This window comes from Gossypium arboreum, chromosome 13 (genome assembly GCF_025698485.1).
Source record: "Gossypium arboreum isolate Shixiya-1 chromosome 13, ASM2569848v2, whole genome shotgun sequence".
Taxonomy (NCBI): Eukaryota; Viridiplantae; Streptophyta; class Magnoliopsida; order Malvales; family Malvaceae; genus Gossypium; species Gossypium arboreum.
The window spans coordinates 35,239,307-35,261,533 of NC_069082.1; the positions used below are offsets into that span (position 1 = coordinate 35,239,307).

Sequence of the window (22,227 nt, forward strand, 5' to 3'; positions counted from 1 at the left end):
ATGTATAATAGGCTTCGTTATTTTGTTACGTGTCATAATTGCCTAGGTTTAAAATATTGGATACATTATTTAACCAAATTATTTTGTATAAGCCATTAAAGTAGGCTAATATTGTTCAAGACATATGTTATAATGATACATTATCTATTTGTATGACATATTTCTATTTCGGTTTGGTTTAATGATATATATTATTATCTGGTAATACCTCGTACCCTGTTTCGATGTGGAACACGGGTAAGGGGCGTTACAGACACATCGTGTGACACGCTAGTGTGTGATTACTTTAAGCCGTTCTCTAGCCTGTTAGAATGCCACGGGCGTTTGTTCTACCCGCGTGAGTCGTACTTCGATTCTGCCAAATTGACACGACCGTGTGGGGATGTCCAGGCTGTGTTGATTTTGTACGTTGGCCCATTTTCTCAGTTTTTGGCCCGTTACTCATTCCTTTCGCTCTCCTATGCTCACCTAAGTATAAAACATGAAATTGAGGCATTAGGAGCATCGAATTCACCAATTCTAAGGAAAAATCATCCATAAAATTTGTTAAGCATGGGGTAAAGTATGTATAAATTACGGTTTATCAATCCTCCTCCAATCTCACCCTCGCCTTAGCCGATTACTTTCCATGACTCCAATTCAAGGATTCCATTTAACATTCAGGAAGTTTCACTTCTCTCGCTATCTTATGATCTTATATCTATATTTTTCAGTAAATATACCTTTGTACATTGAGGACAATGTACATCTTAAGTGTTGGGGGTTATTTATATCATTATCAGAAAAATCCCTGAATTTTGTCTTATTCTCACGTGACTCACTCATATCACTATTAGAATGAATTTTGATTAATTTATGATTTTTATTGATATGTCTTGAATTCAAACATAGGCATTTATGTTTTGATTGTTTAAACTTTAAGTAATTAGAGAATCAAGCATGGTAAGTTGATTTTTGGGAATTAAAAATTGTTAGGTTATTTCCCCAAGTTTAGGTATTATCTTGAAGTCGAAATTCACAGGATTAACATAAAAAAGGCAAAAATTTTGTGAGATCTTGAGCCTTTAGAGCATATATTATTTCTTTCATGATCACTTTTATTGTTGCTATGAGTGCGTCAATATTGATTTTTTATTCTAGAACTTGCTTCGATTATGCATGTCAAGACCACACCATTGATTTAATATGTCGAGATGATAAAGGCACTTAGGTTTAACCCACTCACTCCATAAAAGTCTATTTTCATAATTAACACTTAGTGAACCCCCTTGAGCCTAACAAGTCATTCATTGATTTACCCTCAATATTAACCCATAACCCATTTTTTTTGAAATCCCCTCAATTAATTTGATCCCTACTTTTGTCGAGATTTGATTTGAATAAATTGCTTAGCTATGTTTTAGTTTTGATAGTTAGCAAAGTTTTATGTTACTTGATTTGTTCTTAAAAAAAACTGAAGTTGCTGCAATTGAGATTTTTCGTCTAGCATATTACGAAATTATGTAATGCTTGGATTAAAACGATGTTATCCATGAAGAAAAGCTTAATTCTAGGATCATCTAATTAGGAATGTAATTGGTCAGTTTTAGTATTTTTCTAGTTAGGTAATTGTTCAATTCAATCTCGATTCTAACCTTCTCTTTTAGCTTGTGACCACATCCCCCTAACCAAAGCCATGTTACAACCCTCTAAAGACCTTTTGATTGATGTATCATCTCAATATATAGTGGTGGAGATTTGATTTTCACGTAAGCCTATGGTAATAACTTTTCATATTGACTGTTGAGTGCTAAATTTGTTGTCCTTAAACACCTCAAGTGATTTGAGTGAATCTTTAGTGAGGATGTTAAACTCTATAATATTTTGAATCAAAAGTGATTACTTAGATACCTATGATTTCGTGATAAAATGCTCAACTTGGAATGCTACAAACTTTGATGTTCTTCTAGTTGAATTATCAATGTATCATTACTTATGGATTATTTTAGGATATTATTGATAGGAATTATAAGTTGAGAAAAATGAATTCTTAATTGTGAATTGAGAATTTTGCTTGAGGACAAGCAAACGCTTAAGTGTGGGGGTATTTGATAAGTCGTAATTTATACATATTTTTATCTCAGGCTTAACACATTTTTTGATGAATTATCATTAGATTTGTGAAATTTGAAGCTCCTAATCCCTTAATTTCATGTTTTACACTTAGGTGAGCATAGGAGAGTAAAAAGGGCGAGAAATAGACCAAAAAACGAAGAAAATGGGTCAACGTGAGAAATCAACACAGCCTGGACTTCCTTACACGGGTAGACCACACGCCCGTGTCTATTTACCAGACTTTAACACGGCCTAAGCCACCCCACACGAGCGTGGCACACGGCTGTGTCCCTGTCGAGCCCCAGTCTAGTTCTACTTAGAAAAGCCACTTTTCAGGGTTTTGAAGCATTCTAAAGCCTATATAAACACCTAATGAGGCACCTAGAGGAAACACACGGAGTGAGACGCAAGGAATTACTCGAAGAAAGTCGATGGATCCATCTCAGAAGCCGAATTCTCCTTCAAAACTGAAGATCTCCCATCAATTTCCTTCAAGGGTTTTTGGGTTTCTTTATGTTTTGTTATTATTATTCTACTGAGATGTCTTCTTTTACACATATGAACTAAATCCCCTAAATACCTAAGGGGGATGAAACCTAAGGCGGATCTTGTTACTATTTTTTGAATTATATGATAAATACTTGATTTGTTCTTAATTATGTGTTCTTAATTCTTGCTTTAGTATTCCAGGATATTGATTCAAGTATTGATGTGCTTATTCAGAGGAGCAAAAGCCCCTATCTAAGAGTAGATCTAGCATAATTAAGCAGAGTTGATTGCACCCCTAGACATAAGGCGACATAAATCTGCCGAATTAGGGTCAAACCTAATAAGGGAATCCATAGATCAAGTTAATGCAACACTAGGGGTTTAAATTAGAAAGAGATTTCAATTAATCAACCTAGGGTTAGACGTTGTTAGTCTTGAGAGAGATAATAATATAAATTTGGGATTTCTACGGATCGAGTCAAGTGAATAAATCGTCTAGTCCAGAGTCACATAACAAGTGAAGTTTAGGTGGATTCTTCCTTGGGTATTGTCTAAATCAATTAGTTTTCCCAAAAATATTTACCCAATTTACTTTTTGACCATTCTTAATTTAGTTAATTAGTTTAGATAAAGTAAATCCCCTTATTTTTAGGCTAGATAATAAAAAGAAGGTTAATAGTAGTAGTTTTAGTTCCTGTGGGTTCGACATTCCGGTCCTACTATAAGCTATACTACTGTTCCATATGTGCGCTTGCCTTTATCGTGATCATAGTTAGTATTCAATTATGATCAATCATAAATATAAAACTTATCACGAACATCAAGTTTTTGGCGTCGTTGCCGGGGACTAAGATATTAGGAACACTTAACTTTTATTAATTTAGCCATTTATTTTTATTGCAATTTAAATCTATTTTTGCTTAAATTATTAAAATTTTCTTTTATTTGCTTCTGGCAGGTTTTTATAGTTTATGACTAGAAGAAACTCGTCAGGACCTCTACTTTTTGATAGTGAGATCGAAAGCACTGCACGCAGAAATCGAAGAGAAATAAGGCGAAGCCTACGATACATAGAGAAAGGGAAAGAGGACGATAGTCAAACTACAACCGAGGGGATGGCTGAAAATTAGAATAATCAGCTACCTCCTGTGGTTGCTACAGATCCAATAAATCAGAATCTTGCTCCTCGTACTATATATGATTATGCTAAACCTACTTTAACAGGAGCTGAATCGAGTATAGTTAGACCTACTATTGCTGCAAATAATTTTGAACTGAAACCTAACAAGATTTGAATGATACAACAGTTTGTTCAATTTGATGGTTTGTAGGACGAGGATCCAAACACTCATTTGGCGAATTTTCTAGAGTTCTGCGACACTTTTAAGATCAAAGGTGTTTCTGATAATGCCATACACCTTTGGTTGTTTCCATTCTCATTGAGGAACAAAGCTAAACAATGGTTGAACTCGTTACCATGAGGGTCAATCACAACTTGGGAACAAATGACCGAAAAAATTTTACTAAAATATTTTCCGCCAGCTAAAACGGCTAAACTAAGGAATGATATCTCTTTTTTTTTGCAGATGGATCTAGAAACCCTGTATGATGCATGGGAGAGATACAAGGACCTATTAAGAAGGTGCCCTCACCATGGGTTACATCTATGGCTGTAGGTTCAGACTTTTTACAACGGTGTGAACCCCTTAACAAGACAACTCATCGACGCAACCACCGGTGGAGCTTTAAACAACAAAACACCTGAAGAGGCTTATGAATTTATTGAAGAGATGTCACTGAGTAACTATCAGTGGCAAGTCATAAGAACAAAGCTGACAAAAGCAGCCGGTGTTTTCAACCTCAACACGGTTACTATGCTATCTAACGAGGTAGAACTATTAAATAAAAAGATTGACGGTTTGTATGGTTCTACTCAGGTACATCCTGTGATGAGGTGCGATTCAAATGGAGGAGGGGTACACACGGAATATCAATCCTTCAACCCTAGCACCGAGGAGGAACAAGATCAATATATGGGTAATAATAATTCTAAACCTAAAAATAACCCATACAGTAACACTTATAATACAGGTTGGAGGAACCATCCGAACTTCTCATGGGCTGGCCAAGGAAATCAAAGGCCACAACATCCCTCAGGTTTTCAACAACCACCTTACTAGCAGGAAAAGAAGCTGAACCTTGAGGAGATGCTAACAAAATTCATCTCGATGTCAAAAACTCATTTTCAGAATACCAATATAGCACTTAAGAATCAACAAACGTTGATCCAAGGGCTCGAAACTTAGATAGGCCAGCTTGCTAAATTGATTCTGACCGACCACAAGGTAGTTTGCCGAGTAATACTGAAACTAACCCAAGGGAGTAGCTTAATGCGATTACCGTTCGAGATGAGGAATAGTTAGTTGAACTTAAACCAGACTCGAGGCAAGGACTTGTGGTAAGTAAAGGTGAGGATGAGGTGGACCACTGTGAAATAAAATCGGTAAGTAGAGAATATAAACCTCGTATGCCATATCCAACTGCGACAAGGAAAGACCACATGGACGAACAATTTGGTAAATTCTTTAAATTATTAAAGAAATTACATATTAACTTACCGTTTATTAAAGTTCTTTTGCAGATGCCAAATTCAGTTAAATTTTTAAAGGAGCTTTTAGCAAATAAACGGAAGTTGGATAAGGCATCGCACTTGAAGTTAAGCGCAGTTTGCTCAGCCATTCTACAAAATAAGCTACCCAACAAATTGAAAGATCCAGGGAGTTTTACTATTCCTTGTTTAATTGGTAGGTTAATAATGCATTGGTTGATTTAGGGGCGAGCATTAACGTAATGCCCTAAAAAATGTTCAAGCAACTAGGTCTTGGGAAACCCAAGCAAACTAGGATGAGCATTCAGCTAGCAGATAAAATCATCAGATTTCCTAGGGGTATCATTGAAGACGTACTTGTCAAAATCGATAAATTTATATTCCCAATTGATTTTATTGTTCTAGACATGGAAGATGATAGTGATGTGCCTTTGATTTTAGGACGATCCTTTTTAGCAACTGCTAGAACTATTATTGATGTTGGTACAGGTGAACTCACACTTCATGTGGGTGATGAAACAACACTCTTCAAGCTCGTAATTCGAGTAACACATCAAATATTAAGGGTGGTTGTATAAATCATGCTACTAATACTGATCATGTGGTGCAACCTTCTTTGCAGGAAACACGTTCGAAGAGCATACATGAGCCATGTTCAAGTAACAAAAAAGGACCCATTTGTGAAGAATAAAGGCTACAAATCGAGAAACTAGATGAATGGCGGACACAGAAATTGAGAACACACGATAAACCAAAATCACGCCATGACGAACTCAATGTCTATCAAATCAACTTAAGGTTGGAGACAAAGTACTATTAAATGCAGCAGACCCTCATATTACCACTTCTGAACCTAATGGAGCAATCCCTTTTATGGTACTTAACATTTTCCCATACGGTCCAATCGAGGTAACTCATTCCAAATTTGGCACTTTTAAGGTAAATAGTTCTCATCTAAAACCTTATTTTGATAAGATTGATAGCAGGAATAAGGAGTGTCAACTCCTTGAACCACCATGCTATGCTAAATCGAGGTAAGTCGAGCTTAGACTATAAATAACCACTTCTTAGGAGGCAACTTGAGCACTAACGGTGTTGATTTCTTTAAATTTTAGGTTTTAACATCTAATCATCAAATGAGTCCTTGAACATAGGTTTTCCAAATCCACACGGCCAGGCACACGGGCGTGCTTTAGGCCGTGCTCATACCACAGGAGGCGACACGGCCGTGTGAAAATAGACCAAAACTTTTCCCAAAGCACGGGATTCGATACGTTGCCACGACCGTGGGAAATGGCTGTGGGCAATCCTGCCAAATCAACACGGGCATTCAATATGCCTGTGTCTATAAGCTGTGGTAGAAACTGAGCAATTAACACGGGCGTGCGACACGCCCGTGCCTACCATCCATGGTTGAAACTGTCAAAATAACACGGGCATGTGCATATATACACGGGCGTGGGAGAAGCGAATGAAGCAGGACACGGCCGTGTGCACCAACACGCCTAAAGAACACGGGCGTGGCCCGAATTCTAGATGCACCCAAATTTGAAAACCAGGAAACACACGGGCTGAAACAGGCGTGCCCCACGGCCGTGTGCCCCAATATCTATATAAACCCCCACTATTCATCATCCCCTTTCCCAATACCCTAACCCTAGCCGTAGCTCTCTCCGCCGTCGTCGCCACCTAAAGCTCTGACCATTACCCCAAAATCCATCCTTTCTCCTCCCTTTTCCTCTATACGCATCAAAATATTCTCTCTTGTCCTCCTTTCCCTACACATTCCTTCCTTCTTCACTCTTTCTCCACACTACAAACCACCATCGTCGAACCAGCACCACCGCCGCTATCATCCACTGCCCGTCGACGCCATACCCCTCCTCTGTCAAGCCCCACCATCGTTCATCAGTCGTTTGTCTTCCTTTTTACCCCATTACTTTTATTTCTTTTACTTCTCTTATTAGATTTCTTGACTTATAATTGTTTTATTGTTAATAATTTGCATGCTTATTAACCCTTATCTATGTTTAGTGATTTCCAATTCTACTAATGATGAAGATTTACTTAGTCGTTGTGTTTTCATTGATCTTTATTCTTGCTTGATTTGCCCAGATGATTCAGATTATTAATAGTATTATCCACTGTCACTTGATTGGTCTTTCAGCATTCACTTGGTTTACCCTTCGCACTATTTTCGTATTATATTTAGTCGTTGATTCATATGCAATATCACTACATTTTGTTTTTAGCATGCTTGAATTTGTGTCCATATTATCTTACGAGCAAGTCATTATTTTTGGATTACTCATATTTTGGTTGAAGATGTGGGAATTATTGATTACTTAATCTTTCACTCACAAGCACATCATGTAACGTCCCCATGCCCGGAACCGTCACTGGAGTCAAGCTTGAGGTGTTACTAAACTTATCTTACCTTTTAAACAACTCTATACCACTTATTTTAATTCTCGGAATAAACTATTTTTCTGTATCATGGTTGCTTAAAAATTCATTTCTCAAGTTTCAAAACTCGAAATTAAGATCCGTAAATTTTTCTGAAACTAGACTCATATATATATCTACTAAATTTTTTCTAGAATTTTTGACTTAGCCAATTAGTACAGTTTATTAGTTAAAGTTACCCCTGTTTCAAAATTAGACTGCACTAACCTCTACTTACTACGAACCACTTTTCTCCCTGTAAAAAAATTCATATTACTATACCATTTGTTTATTTTAAAACTAGATTCAATAAGGATTCTAACCATATAAAGTAAACCACCTAATTATTTTTGTAAAATTTATGGTGAATTTCCAAATTTGGAAGAGGGGATCCAGAAATCACTCTAGCCCTATTTCACTAAAACTCAGATATCTTATAAAATACAAAACCTTTACCTGTTTTGCTTATTCCATATGAAAATAGACACAATGAGATTTAATTTCATATATTATTCACCATCAAACCATGTCTCTACAATTTTTTGTGATTTTCAAAGTCACATTATTTACGATACTTGAATCTGCTTTTAAGTTACTTTCACATTTTCATAGTTTTCATGTGATAGTTACTACTTAATCATACATACTATTAAACATGTATATCATCAGCCATTCTATTAGCTAATCACTAGCAAGTATTTACACATCATTCATTGATCATATCATATCAAAAGAAACCAAGTTCCTATACATGCCATACACAAAACGAAACGCCTAACTATACCAATGTGATTTCTTCGATAGTGTGATCGGGTTTCGACGCTTCCTTCGATCCCCGAGTGGCTTGATAAAACTATAAGAAAAGAAAATAAAGAGAGTAAGCACTAGGCTCAGTAAGCTTACAAGCAAATAAATTACAACATTCAACATAATGAATAATTATACATAATGTCACCTAGCCTCATAAACTTTCTTTACTTCTCATTTTCTACCTTCTTCTTTACTCACTTACCTTCTTTCTTACCTGACCTTTCACTATTCATAAATATAATCTACCTTCCCTTTTGCTAATAATTCACTGTAATTTAACGTGTACAATGACCCGTTGAACCACTCGGAATACTAAGGATACTAGGGTCATTCCTGTCTATCAATATCCTGCCAATGCCATGTCTTCGACATGGACTTACATGAATTATTCCTATCTCCAATGCCATATATATATCTAATATGGGCTTACATGGCTCATTCCTGTCTCCAAAGCCATATATCTGATATGGACTTACATGGCTCATTTCGTCTCCGTCCTGTCCTGTCAACCCCAATATCCTAACATTCTTAAGGTTCAAACGGGGCTTCCTAATGCTTTTTCTCTGTCACTTTACCTTCAATTCGACTTTAAATATTCTCAAAAAATAAGTATATAAATGCTGGAAATTGACAATAATAATGTAAAATAAAAGAATATTGCATTTATTTACTGTAAACTTACCTCGATTCAAAATGTGACTAAACTTTACAATTTAGTCCTTTACTTTTTCTTTTCCCCGATCTACTCTCGAATTTCACTCTTCTTGATCTATAATAGAAATTTTAACTTATTTAATATTCACATTTATCAAAACAGTCCTTGACCCAAACTTTGGCAAAATTACATTTTTGCCCCTAAACTTTCACATATTTTCACTTTTTCCCCAAGGCTCGTAATTTAAACTTCATCCTATTTTCTTATGTTTTATGACATGCTGATCATTTTTCTCTTCTATGACAACATCAAATTCACACTCTAACATGTACTTATGACTATTAGGTATTTTTACCGATTAAGCCATTTTACTCGTTTTCGCTTAAAACCGAGTAGCACAAGTTGTCTAACATAATTTAAAACCTCATATTCTATCATAAAACATCAAAATAAACACTTTTCACCTATGGGTATTTTTCCAAATATGAACCGTAACTTAAATTATTGCTAGCATAAGCTTTATCGAGCTACCGGGACTCCGAAAACGTAAAGAAGATTAAAAACGGGGCTTGGAATCACTTACTATGGAGCTTGAAAGCTTGAAACAAGCCCTAGCTATGGAGAACCCTTGAAATTTCGTGCTCATGAAGAAGATGATGAATTTTGTGTTATTTTTCCCTTTTTATTTCATTTAATATCCAAATGACCAAAATGCCCTTCCTTATTAAACTTTCAAAAATTCCATCCATGTCCTATTTTTTCCATGAACTTAGAAATTGGTCAAATTGTTATTTAAACCCTCCTAATTAATATTCCAAAGCAATTTCATACTAAAAACTTCTAGAATGCAAGTTTTGCAAATTATTCGATTTAGTCCTTAATCTCAACTTAAGCATTTTATGCATAGAATTTCATCACGAAATTTTCACACAATCATGCAATCATATCATGAACCTCAAAATAATAATAAAATAAATTTTTATACCTCAGATTTGTGGTTTCGCAACCACTGTTCCGTTTAGGCCCTATTTTGGGATGTTACACATCATGACAAACACTCGTGGAAAAAGACTTTTGTCCCTGCCTCAAAGAAGCAAAAAGGAGCAGCATTGTCCTTGGGTCCTACTAACAAGATACGGCACCCATTCGTCCAATTCCCACCGGGACCCCAGGAGCAGATCCCTAGGTGTGGGCCTTTGCATTGACTGGACCGCCCTAGAGCAGATCCAACTCGCTGACGCAGTCCGGGCTCTCCTGACTACTGACCCATAGGGGCTCTTCTTCAAGATCGTCGAGCCGACTTATCTCGAGCTCACATTAGAACTCTATTCGACCTTCCACCTTCAAACTGTTATGACAGAGTTCGATGATCCCAGAATAGTCTAGTTCTGTCTCGGCAGTTTAGTTCGCAAGTTGAGCGTGCCTGAGTTCGGTGTCACATTAGGACTATATACGGAAGAGTTCATGAACGATGACGACTTCGACAGTCTCCATCACCATATCCACTATTCTCCTTCAAATTGCTGGAAGGCCCTAGTCCTTGTTTCGGCCAGTTATGACCCTAGCCACTCCAAGGCATCGGCTCTTGCCCCATCACTGACATACTTACATGCCATCCTAGCCCACACCCTAACAGGACGATGAGAGAGTACAGGTGTCATAAACACTAATGACGCCTATTTTTTATGGAGCATGGCACATGGGCACGTATTTGACCTCGCTTATTTCATCACCCTCGCCATTTTCCATCAGACAGAGTGGCATAGGAAGGGATTCCTTTCCATCGGCCCTTATGTGACTCACCTGGCGCGGTACTTTGGTCTCCTCAACACTGCGGCGCAATCATCCTCCCTCACCCTCATCGGTCAGATGTCCTCAAAGGGCATCTCGAGTATGCTCCATAAGAGGATGATCGAGCGATGACGAGGATTTGATCCTCCTCAGTACCACCTCATCCAGTCAGCCGAGCAGGAGGACCCAGAGCACATTACTGATGATGTCCCTCTACCTCACGAGGATCCACCATCTTAGCCACCACCTATTCATCATCCAGTTCATGCGGCTGCTTCACTCTCTGACATCTCTGAGCGTCTCACTCGATTCGAGTAGTTATGTTTTCAGCTCTTTAATCACATTGATGCAACCTTACATCAGATTTGTCAACACCTTCACATCTCATCGCCACCCCCACCTCGCGAACCATCTGGCGATGAGGATTTTTGAAGACTTTTATTTATTATTTTTATTTTTTTTACTTTTATCTTTATTTATCTTTTTAAATTACTTTTTATTTTATTTCTCTTTAATACTATTTTTACTTCATCTTTAGGTTTTACAATTTATATTAAACAATTTATATTTTTGGCCATTTCTTTAGAGTAATCATGCTACTTTATATTTCGTAAAGCGTTATTGATTTTATCACAGTTATGAAGAGCTCCAAAGTTCACTATTACTTAGGAATTTGCAACTCCACTGGAAAAGTCCTCCACGACTGCCATGCCCTGCTCGATTACGACCATAGCTACCACAAGTTATAATATTCTTTTGGCACAGCACTTGTAGACTAACAACCTCTACCACCACCAGAGTATCCTCCTTCAATCTCACCCTTGCCTTAGCCGATTACTTTCCATGACTCCAATTCAAGGATTCCATTTAACATTCAGGAAGTTTTACTTCTCTCCCTATCTTATAATCTTATATCTATATTTTTCAGTAAATCTACCTTTGTACATTGAGGACAATGTACGTCTTAAGTGTGGGAGGGGGGGTTATTTATATCATTATAAGAAAAATCCCTGAATTTTGTCTTATTCTTACGTGACCCACTCATATCACTATTAGAATGAATTTTGATTAATTTATGATTTTTATTGATATGTCTTGAATTAAAACATAGGCATTTGTGCATTGATTGTTTAAACTTTAAGTAATTAGAGAATCAAGCATGATAAGTTGATTTTTGAGAATTAAAAATTGCTAGGTTATTTCCCCAAGTTTAGGTATTAACTTGAAGTCGAAATTCACAGGATTAAATCAAAAAGCCAAAACTTTTATGAGATCTTGAGCCTTTAGAGCATATATTATTTTTTTCATGCTCACTTTTATTGTTTCTATGAGTGCATCAATATTGATTTGTTATTCTAGAACTTGCTTCGATTATGCATGTCAAGACCATACCATTGATTTAATATGTCGAGATGATAAAGGCACTTAGGTTTAACCCACTCACTCCATAAAAGTCTACTTTCATAATTAACCCTTGTGAACCCCCTTGAGCCTAACAAGCCATTCATTGATTTACCCTCAATATTAACCCATAACCCATTTTTGTTGAAATCCCCTCAATTAATTTGATCCCTATTTTTGTCGAGATTTGATTTGAATAAATTGCTTAGCTATGTTTTATTTTTTATAGTTAGCAAAGTTTTATGTTACTTGCTTTGTTCTTAAAAAAAAAAAACCAAAGTTGCTGCAATTGAGATTTGTCGTCTAGCATATTATGAAATTATGTAATGCTTGGATTAAAACGATGTTATCCATGAAGAAAAGCTCAATTCTAGGATCATCTAATTAGGAATGTAATTTGTCAGTTTTAGTATTTTTCTAGTTAGGTAATTTTTTAATTCAATCTCGATTCTAACCTTCTCTTTCAACTTGTAACCACACCCCCTAACCAAAGTCGTGTTACAACCCTCTAAAGACCTTTTGATTTATGTATCATCTCAATATATAGTGGTGGAGATTTGATTTTCATGCAAACCTATGGTAATAACTTTTCATATTGATTGTTGAGTGCTAAATTTGTTGTCCTTAAACACCTCGAGTGACTTAGGTGAATCTTTAGTGAGGGTGTTAAAATCTATAATATTTTGAATCAAAATTGATTACTTAGATGAGGTGAGACACCTATGTTTTCGCGATAAAATGCTCAACTTGGAATGTTTGAAACTTTGATTGTCTTCTAGTTGAATTCTCAATTTATGATTACCTGTGGATTATTTTGAGATATTATTGATAGGAATTATAAGTTGAGAAAAATGAATTCCTAACTGTGAATTGAGGATTTTGATTGAGGACAAGCAAACGCGTAAGTGTGGGGGTATTTGATCAGTCATAATTATACATATTTTTATCTCAGGCTTAGCATATTTTTTGATGAATTATCATTAGATTTGTGGAATTTGATACTCCTAATCCCTTAATTTCATGTTTTATACTTAGGTGAGCATAGGAGAGTAAAAAAAGCGTGAAACGGGCTAAAAACAGAGAAAATGGGTCAACCTGGGAAATCAACACGGCCTAGACTTCCTCACAGGAGTAGACCATAAGCCCGTTTCTATTTAGCAGACTTTAACATGGCCTAAGCCACCCCACACGGGCGTGGCACACGGCCGTGTCCTATCGAACCCAAGTCTAGTTCTACTCTGAAAAGGCCACTTTTTAGGGTTTTGAAGCATTCTAAAGCCTATATAAACACCTGAGGAGGCACCTGGAGGAAACACACGGAGTGGGAGGCAAGGAATTACTCGAAGAAAGCCGATTGATCCATCTCAAAAGCCAGATTCTCCTTCAAGACTGAAGATCTCCCTTCAATTTCCTTCAAGGGTTTTTGGGTTTCTTTATGTTTTGTTATTATTATTCTACTGAGATGTTTTCTTTTACACATATGAACTAAATCCCCTAAATACCTAAGGGGGATGAAACCTAAAACGGATCTTGTTACTATTTTCTGAATTATATGATAAATAATTGATTTGTTCTTAATTATGTGTTCTTAATTCTTGCTTTAATATTCCAGGATATTGATTCAAGTATTGATGTGCTTATTCAGAAGAGCAAAAGCCCCTGTTTAATAGTAGATCTAGCATAATTAAGGGAGTTGATTGCACCCCTAGACATAGGGTGACATAAATCTGTCGAATTAGGGTCAAACCTAATAAGGGAATCCATAGATTGAGTCAATGCAACACTAGGGGTTTTAATTAGAAAGAGATTTCAATTAATCAACCTAGGGTTAGACGTTGATAGTCTCGAGAGAGATAATAATATAAATTAGGGATTTTTATGGATTGAGTAAGTGAATAAATCGTCTAGTCTAGAGTCACATAACAAGTGAAGTCTAGGTGGATTCTTCCTTGGGTATTGTCTAAATCAATCAGTTTTCCCAAAATTATTTTCCCAATTTACTTCTTGTGCTTTCTTAGTTTAGTGAATTAGTTTAGATAAAGCAAATCCCCTTATTTTTAGGCTAGATAATAAAAAGAAGGTTAATACTAGTAATTTTAGTTCCTGTGGGTTCGACATTCCGGTCCTGCTATAAGCTATACTACTGTTCGATAGGTGCACTTACCTTTATCGTGATAATAGTTAGTTTTCAAGTACGATCAATCATAAATATAAAACTTATCACGGACATCACTTTCTCAAACAAGTCATTCTTTTACCCATTGGATCATTTAGAATAAAAATTGGATACTTAAGGATCACAATCGATAAGTACCTATACCATGGCTCGTAGCCAAATCAAGGTAACTCCTCACAAAATACCTATACCATGGCCCATAGCCAAATCAAGGTATTTACTCACACCCAAAGTGCCGATATCATGGCCTGAAGCCAATACATTAACTTAATGACATTTTATTACCATCATATCTGTACTTAAGGTTTAACCATGAAGTTTCACTTGTCAATTTCATCGTCGAACACTTCTGTAAATTCATATTCACAATTCAAATATTATCTGAAATCCCATAAATACATTTTATGCAATATCAAAGCATAAAATATTCATTTATAATCAAATTAACACCTACGAACTTACCTCAAGTATGAAAATGGCGACGTGAGTCAATTACTCGATTATCTTACCTTTCCCCCGATCTAATTCTGGATTCCACTTTTTTTTATCTATATGTATTCAAAATTAACTCATTTAATCACCTATTCTCTCAATTTCATCCAAAAACACATGTTTAAGCCACTTTGCACTTTGGCCCTTTTCCTTCCCCCGTTCGAGATTGATTCCACACCTTTCTTGATCTATAACAACACATTTAGCTCATTTAACACTCATACTATTTATTTCAATCCAAAATCACATTATGGAAAATTACATTTTTGCCCCCTAACTTTTACAAAATTACCATTTTTCCCCTAGGCTCGGGAATTTAATTTCAGCCCTTATTATTATGTTTTATGACATGCTGATCATTTTTCCCTTCTAAGAAAACATCAAATTCTCACTCTAACACATAGTTATGAACAATAGGTATTTTTACCGATTATGCCATTTTGCTCGTTTTCGCTAAAAATTGCTTGGAAAAGATCGTTCTCCTAACTTCAAACATTCATATTCTACCATAAAATATCAAAATACATGCATATCATTCATGGGTAAAATTTTAAACATAAACCCTAGCTCGAAATAATGGTAGAAATAGGTAGACCGAGCTACAAGGATTTCAAAAATGTAAAGAACATTAAAAACGGGGCTTGAATGCACTCACTATTGAGTTTGAAAGCTTGGGAAAAACCCTAGCTATGGAGAACATGTAACTTTCGGCCAAGCTTGAATGAAGATGAACACATTTTTGTGTTATTTTTCCCATTTTATTTCATTTAATATACAAATTACCAAAATGCCCTTACCACTAAACTTTCTTAAAATTCCATCCATGTCCTACTTTTTGTCCATATAAAGTATAATGGTCTAATTTCCATTTAAGGACCTCTACTTAAAACCCTCATTTCAATCAAGTACTTTATGAACTAGAACACACATTTTTTTTACCTATTTCAATTTAGTCCTAAATATCAAATTAAACACCCAATCGATAAAATTTCACAACGAAATTTTCACACAATTATGAAATCATAATGTAAACACTAAAACTTAATCAAAATAATTTCTTTCAACCTCGGATTCGTGGTTTCAAAACCACTATTCTATTTTGGCCCTAAATCGGGCTGTTACAATGTCCCTACTGAGCCCAAGTTTAGTCCAATTCGAAAAAGGCCAATTTTGAGGGTTCTTAGGCATTCCAAAGCCTATAAATACACCCTAGAGGAGGAGGAAAATAGGAGGCATATGGAGGAAGGAAGGAATTACTTGAAGAAAGCCGATTGATCCATCTTAGAAGCCGGATTCATCATCAAGACTAAAGATCTCCCCTCAATTTCCCTTCAGGAGTTTTGGGTTTTCTTTATGTTTTGTATTCATTATTCTTCTGAGGTGTTTTCTTTTTTAGTTATGAACTAAATCCCCTAAATACCTAAGGGGAATGAAACCTAAGATGAATCTTGTTATTATTATCTGAATTGTATGATAAATATTTGACTTGTTCTTAATTACGTGTTCTTAATTCTTGTTTTGATATTCTAGGATATTGATTCAAGTTAAGCTCTTATTTAGAGGAGGAATAGACCATGTCTAAGAGTACATTATTCATAATTAAGTGGAGTTGGATGCGCGCCTAGAGATAGGGTGACAAGATTTTGCCGGATTAGGGTGAAACCTAATAAGGGGATCCATAGATCGAGTTAATGCAACCCTAGGGAGTTAATTAGAAAGAGATTTCAATTATTCAACCTAGGATTAGACGTTGTTAGTCTCGAGAGGGATAATAATATAACTTAGGGATTTCTAAGAATCAAGTCAAATGAATAAATCGTCTGATTCAGAGTCAAATAACAAGTGAAGTCTAGGTGGATTTTTTCCTTAGGTATTGTCTTAATTCAATCGTCTCTCCAAAAGTAATTCCCCAATTCTATTTTCTGTGAATTCTTAGTTTAGTTAATTAGTTAGTTAAAAAAAAACCCCATTATTCTTAGGCTAGATAGTAAAAAGACAATCATTACTAGTACTTTTGGTTCCTTTGGGTTTGATAATCCTGTCTTGCTAAAGCTATACTACTATTCGATAGGTACACTTGCCTTCATCGTGATAATAGTTATTTTCAAGAATGATTCATTATAAATATTTAAAACCTATCACGAATATCACGTATCAAGGATACTCCGGTGGTGGTAGAGATTGTTAGTCCACAAGTGCTGTGCCAAAAGAATATTATAACTGGTGGCAGCTATGGTCGTGATTGAACAGGGCATGGCAGTCGAGGAGGACCTTTTCCAGTGGAGTTGCAAATTCCTAAGTAATAGTGAGCTTTGGAGCTCTTCATAACTGCGATAGAATCAATAACTCTTTAGGAAATATAAAGTAGCATGATTACTCTAAAGACATGGACAAAAAGATAAATTGTTTAATATAAATTGTAAAACCTAAAGATGAAGTAAAAATAGTATTAAAGAGTTATAAAATAAAAAGTTATTTAAAAAGATAAATAAAGATAAAAGTAAAAAAATAATAAATAATAAATAAAAGTCTTCAAAAATCCTCATCGCCAGATGGTTCACGAGGTGGGGGAGGTGATGAGAGGTGAAGGTGCTGACAAATCTGATGTAAGGTTGCATCAATGTGATCCAACCGCTGAAAACATTGTTGCTCGAATCGAGTGAGATGCTCAGAGATGTCAGAGAGTGAAGCAGCCGCATGAACTGGACGATGAATAGGTGGTGGCTGAGATGGTGGATCCTCGTGAGGTGGAGGGACATCATCAGTAATGTCCTCTAGGTCCTCCTGCTCGGCTGACTAAATGAGGCGATTCTAAGGAGGATCAAATTCACATCGTTGCTCGATCATCCTCACATGGAGCATACTCGAGATGCCCTGTGAGGACATCTGACCGATGAGGGTGTGGGCTAGGATGGCGTGTAAGTATGTTAGTGATGGGGCGAGAGCTGATGCCTTGCAGTGGCTAGGGTCATTAGTGGCCGAAGTAGGGACTAGGGCCTTCCAGCAATTTGAAGGAGAATAGTGGATGTGGCGATGGAGATTGTCGAAGTTATCGTCATTCATGAAATCCTCCGTATGTAGTCCTAATGCGACACTGAACTCAGGCACACTCAACTGGTGAACTAAACCGCCGAGACGAAACTGAACCACCGAGATGGAACTGAACCATTCTAGGATCATCGAACTCTATCATAACGGTTTGAAGGTGGAAGGTCGAACAGAGTTCTAATGTAAGCTCGAGATATGTCGGCTCGATGATCTCGATGAAGAGCCCTCATGGGTCAGTAGTCAAGAGAACCTGGACTGTGCCAGCAAGTTGGATCTTCTCTAGGGATGTCCAATCAATGCAAAGGCCCACACCTAGGGGTCGGGCCCATAGTATCTAGAATAGTTCCTCCTGCGGTCTCAATGGAAATTAGAGGAATGGGTGCTGTCTCTTGTTAGTAGAACCTGAGGAGGATGCTGCTCCTTTTCGCTTCTTCGAGGCAGGGATAGAAGTCTTTTTCCCATGAGTGTTTGTCATGATGTGCTAGTAATCAATAACTCCCACATCTTCAAGCAAAATCTAAGTAATCCAAAAATGATGACTTGCTCGTAAGATAATATGAACACAAATTCAAGCATGTTAAAAACAAAATGTGGTGATATTACATATGAATCAACGGCTAAATATAAGATGGAAATAGTGCTAAGGCTAAAACTAAGCGAATGTTGAAAGACCAATCAAGTAACAGTGGATTATACTATTAATAATCCTAATCATATGGGCAAATCAAGCAAGAATAAAGATCAATGAAAACACAACAACTAAGTAAATCTTCATCATTAGTAGAATTGGAAATCATTAAACATAGATAAGGGTTAATAAGCATGCAAATTATTAACAGTAAAACAATTATAAGTCAAGAAATAGAATAACATAAGTAAAAGAAATAAAAGTAATGGGGTGAAAAGGAAGACAAACGACTGATGAACGATGGTGGTGCTTGACAGAGGAGGCGTACAGCATCGATGTACAGCGAATGACGGTAGCGGTGGTGCTGGTTTGACCATGGGGGTTTGTAGTATGGAGAAAGAGAGAAGAATGAAAGAATGTGTAGAGAAAGCAAGACAAGAGAGAATATTTTAATACGTATGGAGGAAAAGGGAGGAGAAAGAATGGATTTTGGGGTGACGGTCAGAGCTTTAGGTGGCGACGGCAGTCGAGAGAGCGACTGCTAGGGTTAAGGTATTGGGAAAGGGGATGATGAATAGTGGGGGTTCATATAGATATTGGGGCACACGGCCGTGGGGCACGCCCGTGTGCCCTTATTTCAACCCATGTGTTTCGTGGTTTTCAAATTTGGGCGCGTCTGGAATTCAGGCCACGCCTGTATTCTTTAGGCGTGTAGTGCACATGGCCGTGTCGCATGGCCGTGTCTTGTTTCATTCGCTTCTCCCACGCTCATGTATATTTGCGCACACCTGTGTGATTTTGATAGTTTCGACCATGGATAGTGGGCACGAGTGTCGTACGTCCCTTGTTAATTTCTCAGTTTCTACCATGGCTTATAGACACGGGCGTGTTGAACGCCCGTGTTGATTTGGCAGGATTGCTCGCAGCCATGTCCCACGGCTGTGGAAATGTATCGAATTTCGTGTTTAGGGAAAAATTTTACTCTGTTTTCACACGGCTGTATCTCACGACCGTGTCGTCTCTCATGGTATGACCATGGTCTAAAGGACGCCCGTGTGCCTGGCCGTGTGGATTTGGAAACCTGTGTCCAAGGACTCAGTTAATGATTTAGATGTTAAAAACTAAAATTTAAAGAAATCAACACCGTTAGTGCTCGGGTTGCCTCCCGAGAAGCGCCTATTTATAGACTAAGCTTGACTTACCTTGATTTCGTATAGTCATGGTGGTTCAAGGAGTTGACACTCCTTATTCCTGCTATCAATTTTATCAAAATAAGGTTTTAGCCGAGAACAATTTACCTTAAAAGTGCCAAATTTTAAATGAGTTACCTCGACTGTACCATATGGGAAAATGTTGAGTATCGAAAAAGGGATTGCTCCATTAGGTTCAAAAGTGCAAATACGAGGGTCTACTGCTTCTAATAGTACTTTGTCTCTAACCTTAAGTTGATTTGATAAAACATTGAGTCCGTCATGGCGTGGTTTTGGTTTATCGTGTGTTCTCGATTTCTGTGTCCGCCATTCATCTAGTTCTTCGATCGGTAGCCTTTGTTCTTCACTGATTGGTCCTTTGTTGTTACTTGAACATGGCTCATGTATGCTTTTCGAATGTGTTTCCTGAAAAGAAGGTTTCACCACATGATCAGTATTAGAAGCATGATTTATACAACTACCCTTAATATTTGATGTGTTACTCGAATTACGAGCTTAAAGAGTGATTGTTTCATCACCCACGCGAAGTGTGAGTTCACCTGTACCAACATTAATAATTGTTCTAGCATTTTTCTAAAAAGGGTTGTCCTAAAATCAAAGGCACGTTACTATCCTCTTCCATGTCTAGAACAATAAAATCAATTGGGAATATAAATTTATCGATTTTAACAAGTACATCTTGAATGATACCCCTAGGAAATTTGATGGTTTTATCTGCTAGCTGAATGCTCATCCTAGTTTGTTTGGGTTTCCCAAGACCTAGCTGCTTGAACTATTTTTAGGGCATGACGTTAATGCTAGCCCCTAAATCAGCCAATGCATTATTAACATCTAAACTACCAATTAAACAAGGAATAGTAAAGCTCCCTGGATCTTTCAGTTTGTTAAGTAGCTTATTATATAGAATTGCTGAGCAAACTGCGCTTAACTCCACATTCGATGCCTTATCCAACTTCCGTTTATTTGCTAAAAGCTCCCTTAAAAATTTAACTACATTCAACATCTGCGAAAGAGCTTCAGTAAACGGTAAGTTAATATGTAATTTCTTTAATAATTTAAGGAATTTACCAAATTGTTTGTCTGTGTAGTCTTCCCTTGTTGCACTTGGATATGGCATATGAGGTTTATATTCTCTACTTACCGATTTTTTTTCATTGTGGTCCACCTCATCCTTACCTTTACTTACCACAAGTCCTTGTCTCAAGTCTAGTTTAAGTTCAACAAACCCTTCCTCATCTCGAACGGTAATCGCATTAAGCTACTCCCTTGGGTTAGTTCCAGTATTACTCGGAAAACTACCTTGTGGTCGATCAGAAATCAATTTAGCAAGCTGGCCTATCTGAGTTTTGAGCCCTTGAATCGACGCTTGTTGATTCTTAAGTGCTGTGTCGGTATTCTAAAAATGAGTTTCTGACACCGAGATGAATTTTGTTAGCATCTCTTCAAGGTTCGACTTCTTTTCCTGCTGGTAAGGTGGTTGTTGAAAACCTGAGGGATGTTGTGCCCTTCAATTTCCTTGCCCAGCCTACTAGAAGTTGGGATGCTTCCTCCAACCTGCATTATAAGTGTTACTGTATGGGTTATTTTGAGGTTTAAAATTATTATTACCCATATATTGAACTTGTTCCTCCTCGGTGCTAAGGTTGAAGGATTGATATTCTATGTGTACTCCTCCTCCATTTGAATCGCACCTCATCACAGGATGTACCTGAGTAGAACCATACAAACCGTCAATCTTTTTATTTAATAGTTCTACCTTGTTAGATAGCATAGTAACCGCATTGAGGTTGAAAACATCGGCTGCTTTTGTTAGCTTTGTTCTCATGACTTGCCACTGATAGTTATTCAATGACATCTCTTCAATAAATTCATAAGCCTCTTTAGGTGTTTTGTTGTTTAAAGCTCCACCGGCAGCTGCGTCGATGAGTTTTCTTGTTGAGGGGTTCACACCGTTGTAAAAAGTCTGAACCTACAGCCATAGAGGTAACCCATGGTGAAGGCACCTTATTAATAGGTCCTTGTATCTCTCCCATGTATCATACAGGGTTTCTAGATCCATCTGCATAAAAGAAGAGATATCATTCCTTAGTTTAGCCATTTTAGCCGGCTGGAAATAGTTTAGTAAAAGTTTTTCGGTCATTTGTTCCCAAGTTGTGATTGACCCTCATGGTAACGAGTTCAACCATTGTTTAACTTTGCTCCTCAATGAGAATGGAAACAACCAAAGGCGTACGGCATTATCAGAAACACCTTTGATCTTAAAAGTGTAGCAGAACACTAGAAAATTCGCCAAATGAATGTTTGGATCCTCATCCTGTAAACCATCAAATTGAACAAACTGTTGTATCATTTGAATCGTGTTAGGTTTCAGTTCAAAAT

General features: G+C 36.9%; 2 non-coding genes across 2 annotated transcripts; one reads left to right on the plus strand and one right to left on the minus strand.

The window, feature by feature from the left end:
• Positions 1–4,136: 4,136 nt before the first annotated feature.
• LOC128287442 (small nucleolar RNA R71) lies at positions 4,137–4,243 on the minus strand. Its single transcript, XR_008278142.1, has one exon. It is a non-coding gene; the product is annotated as a small nucleolar RNA R71 (small nucleolar RNA).
• Positions 4,244–21,833: 17,590 nt separating this feature from the next.
• Positions 21,834–21,940, plus strand: LOC128287302 (small nucleolar RNA R71). The gene has a single exon (XR_008278001.1). It is a non-coding gene; the product is annotated as a small nucleolar RNA R71 (small nucleolar RNA).
• Positions 21,941–22,227: the final 287 nt, after the last annotated feature.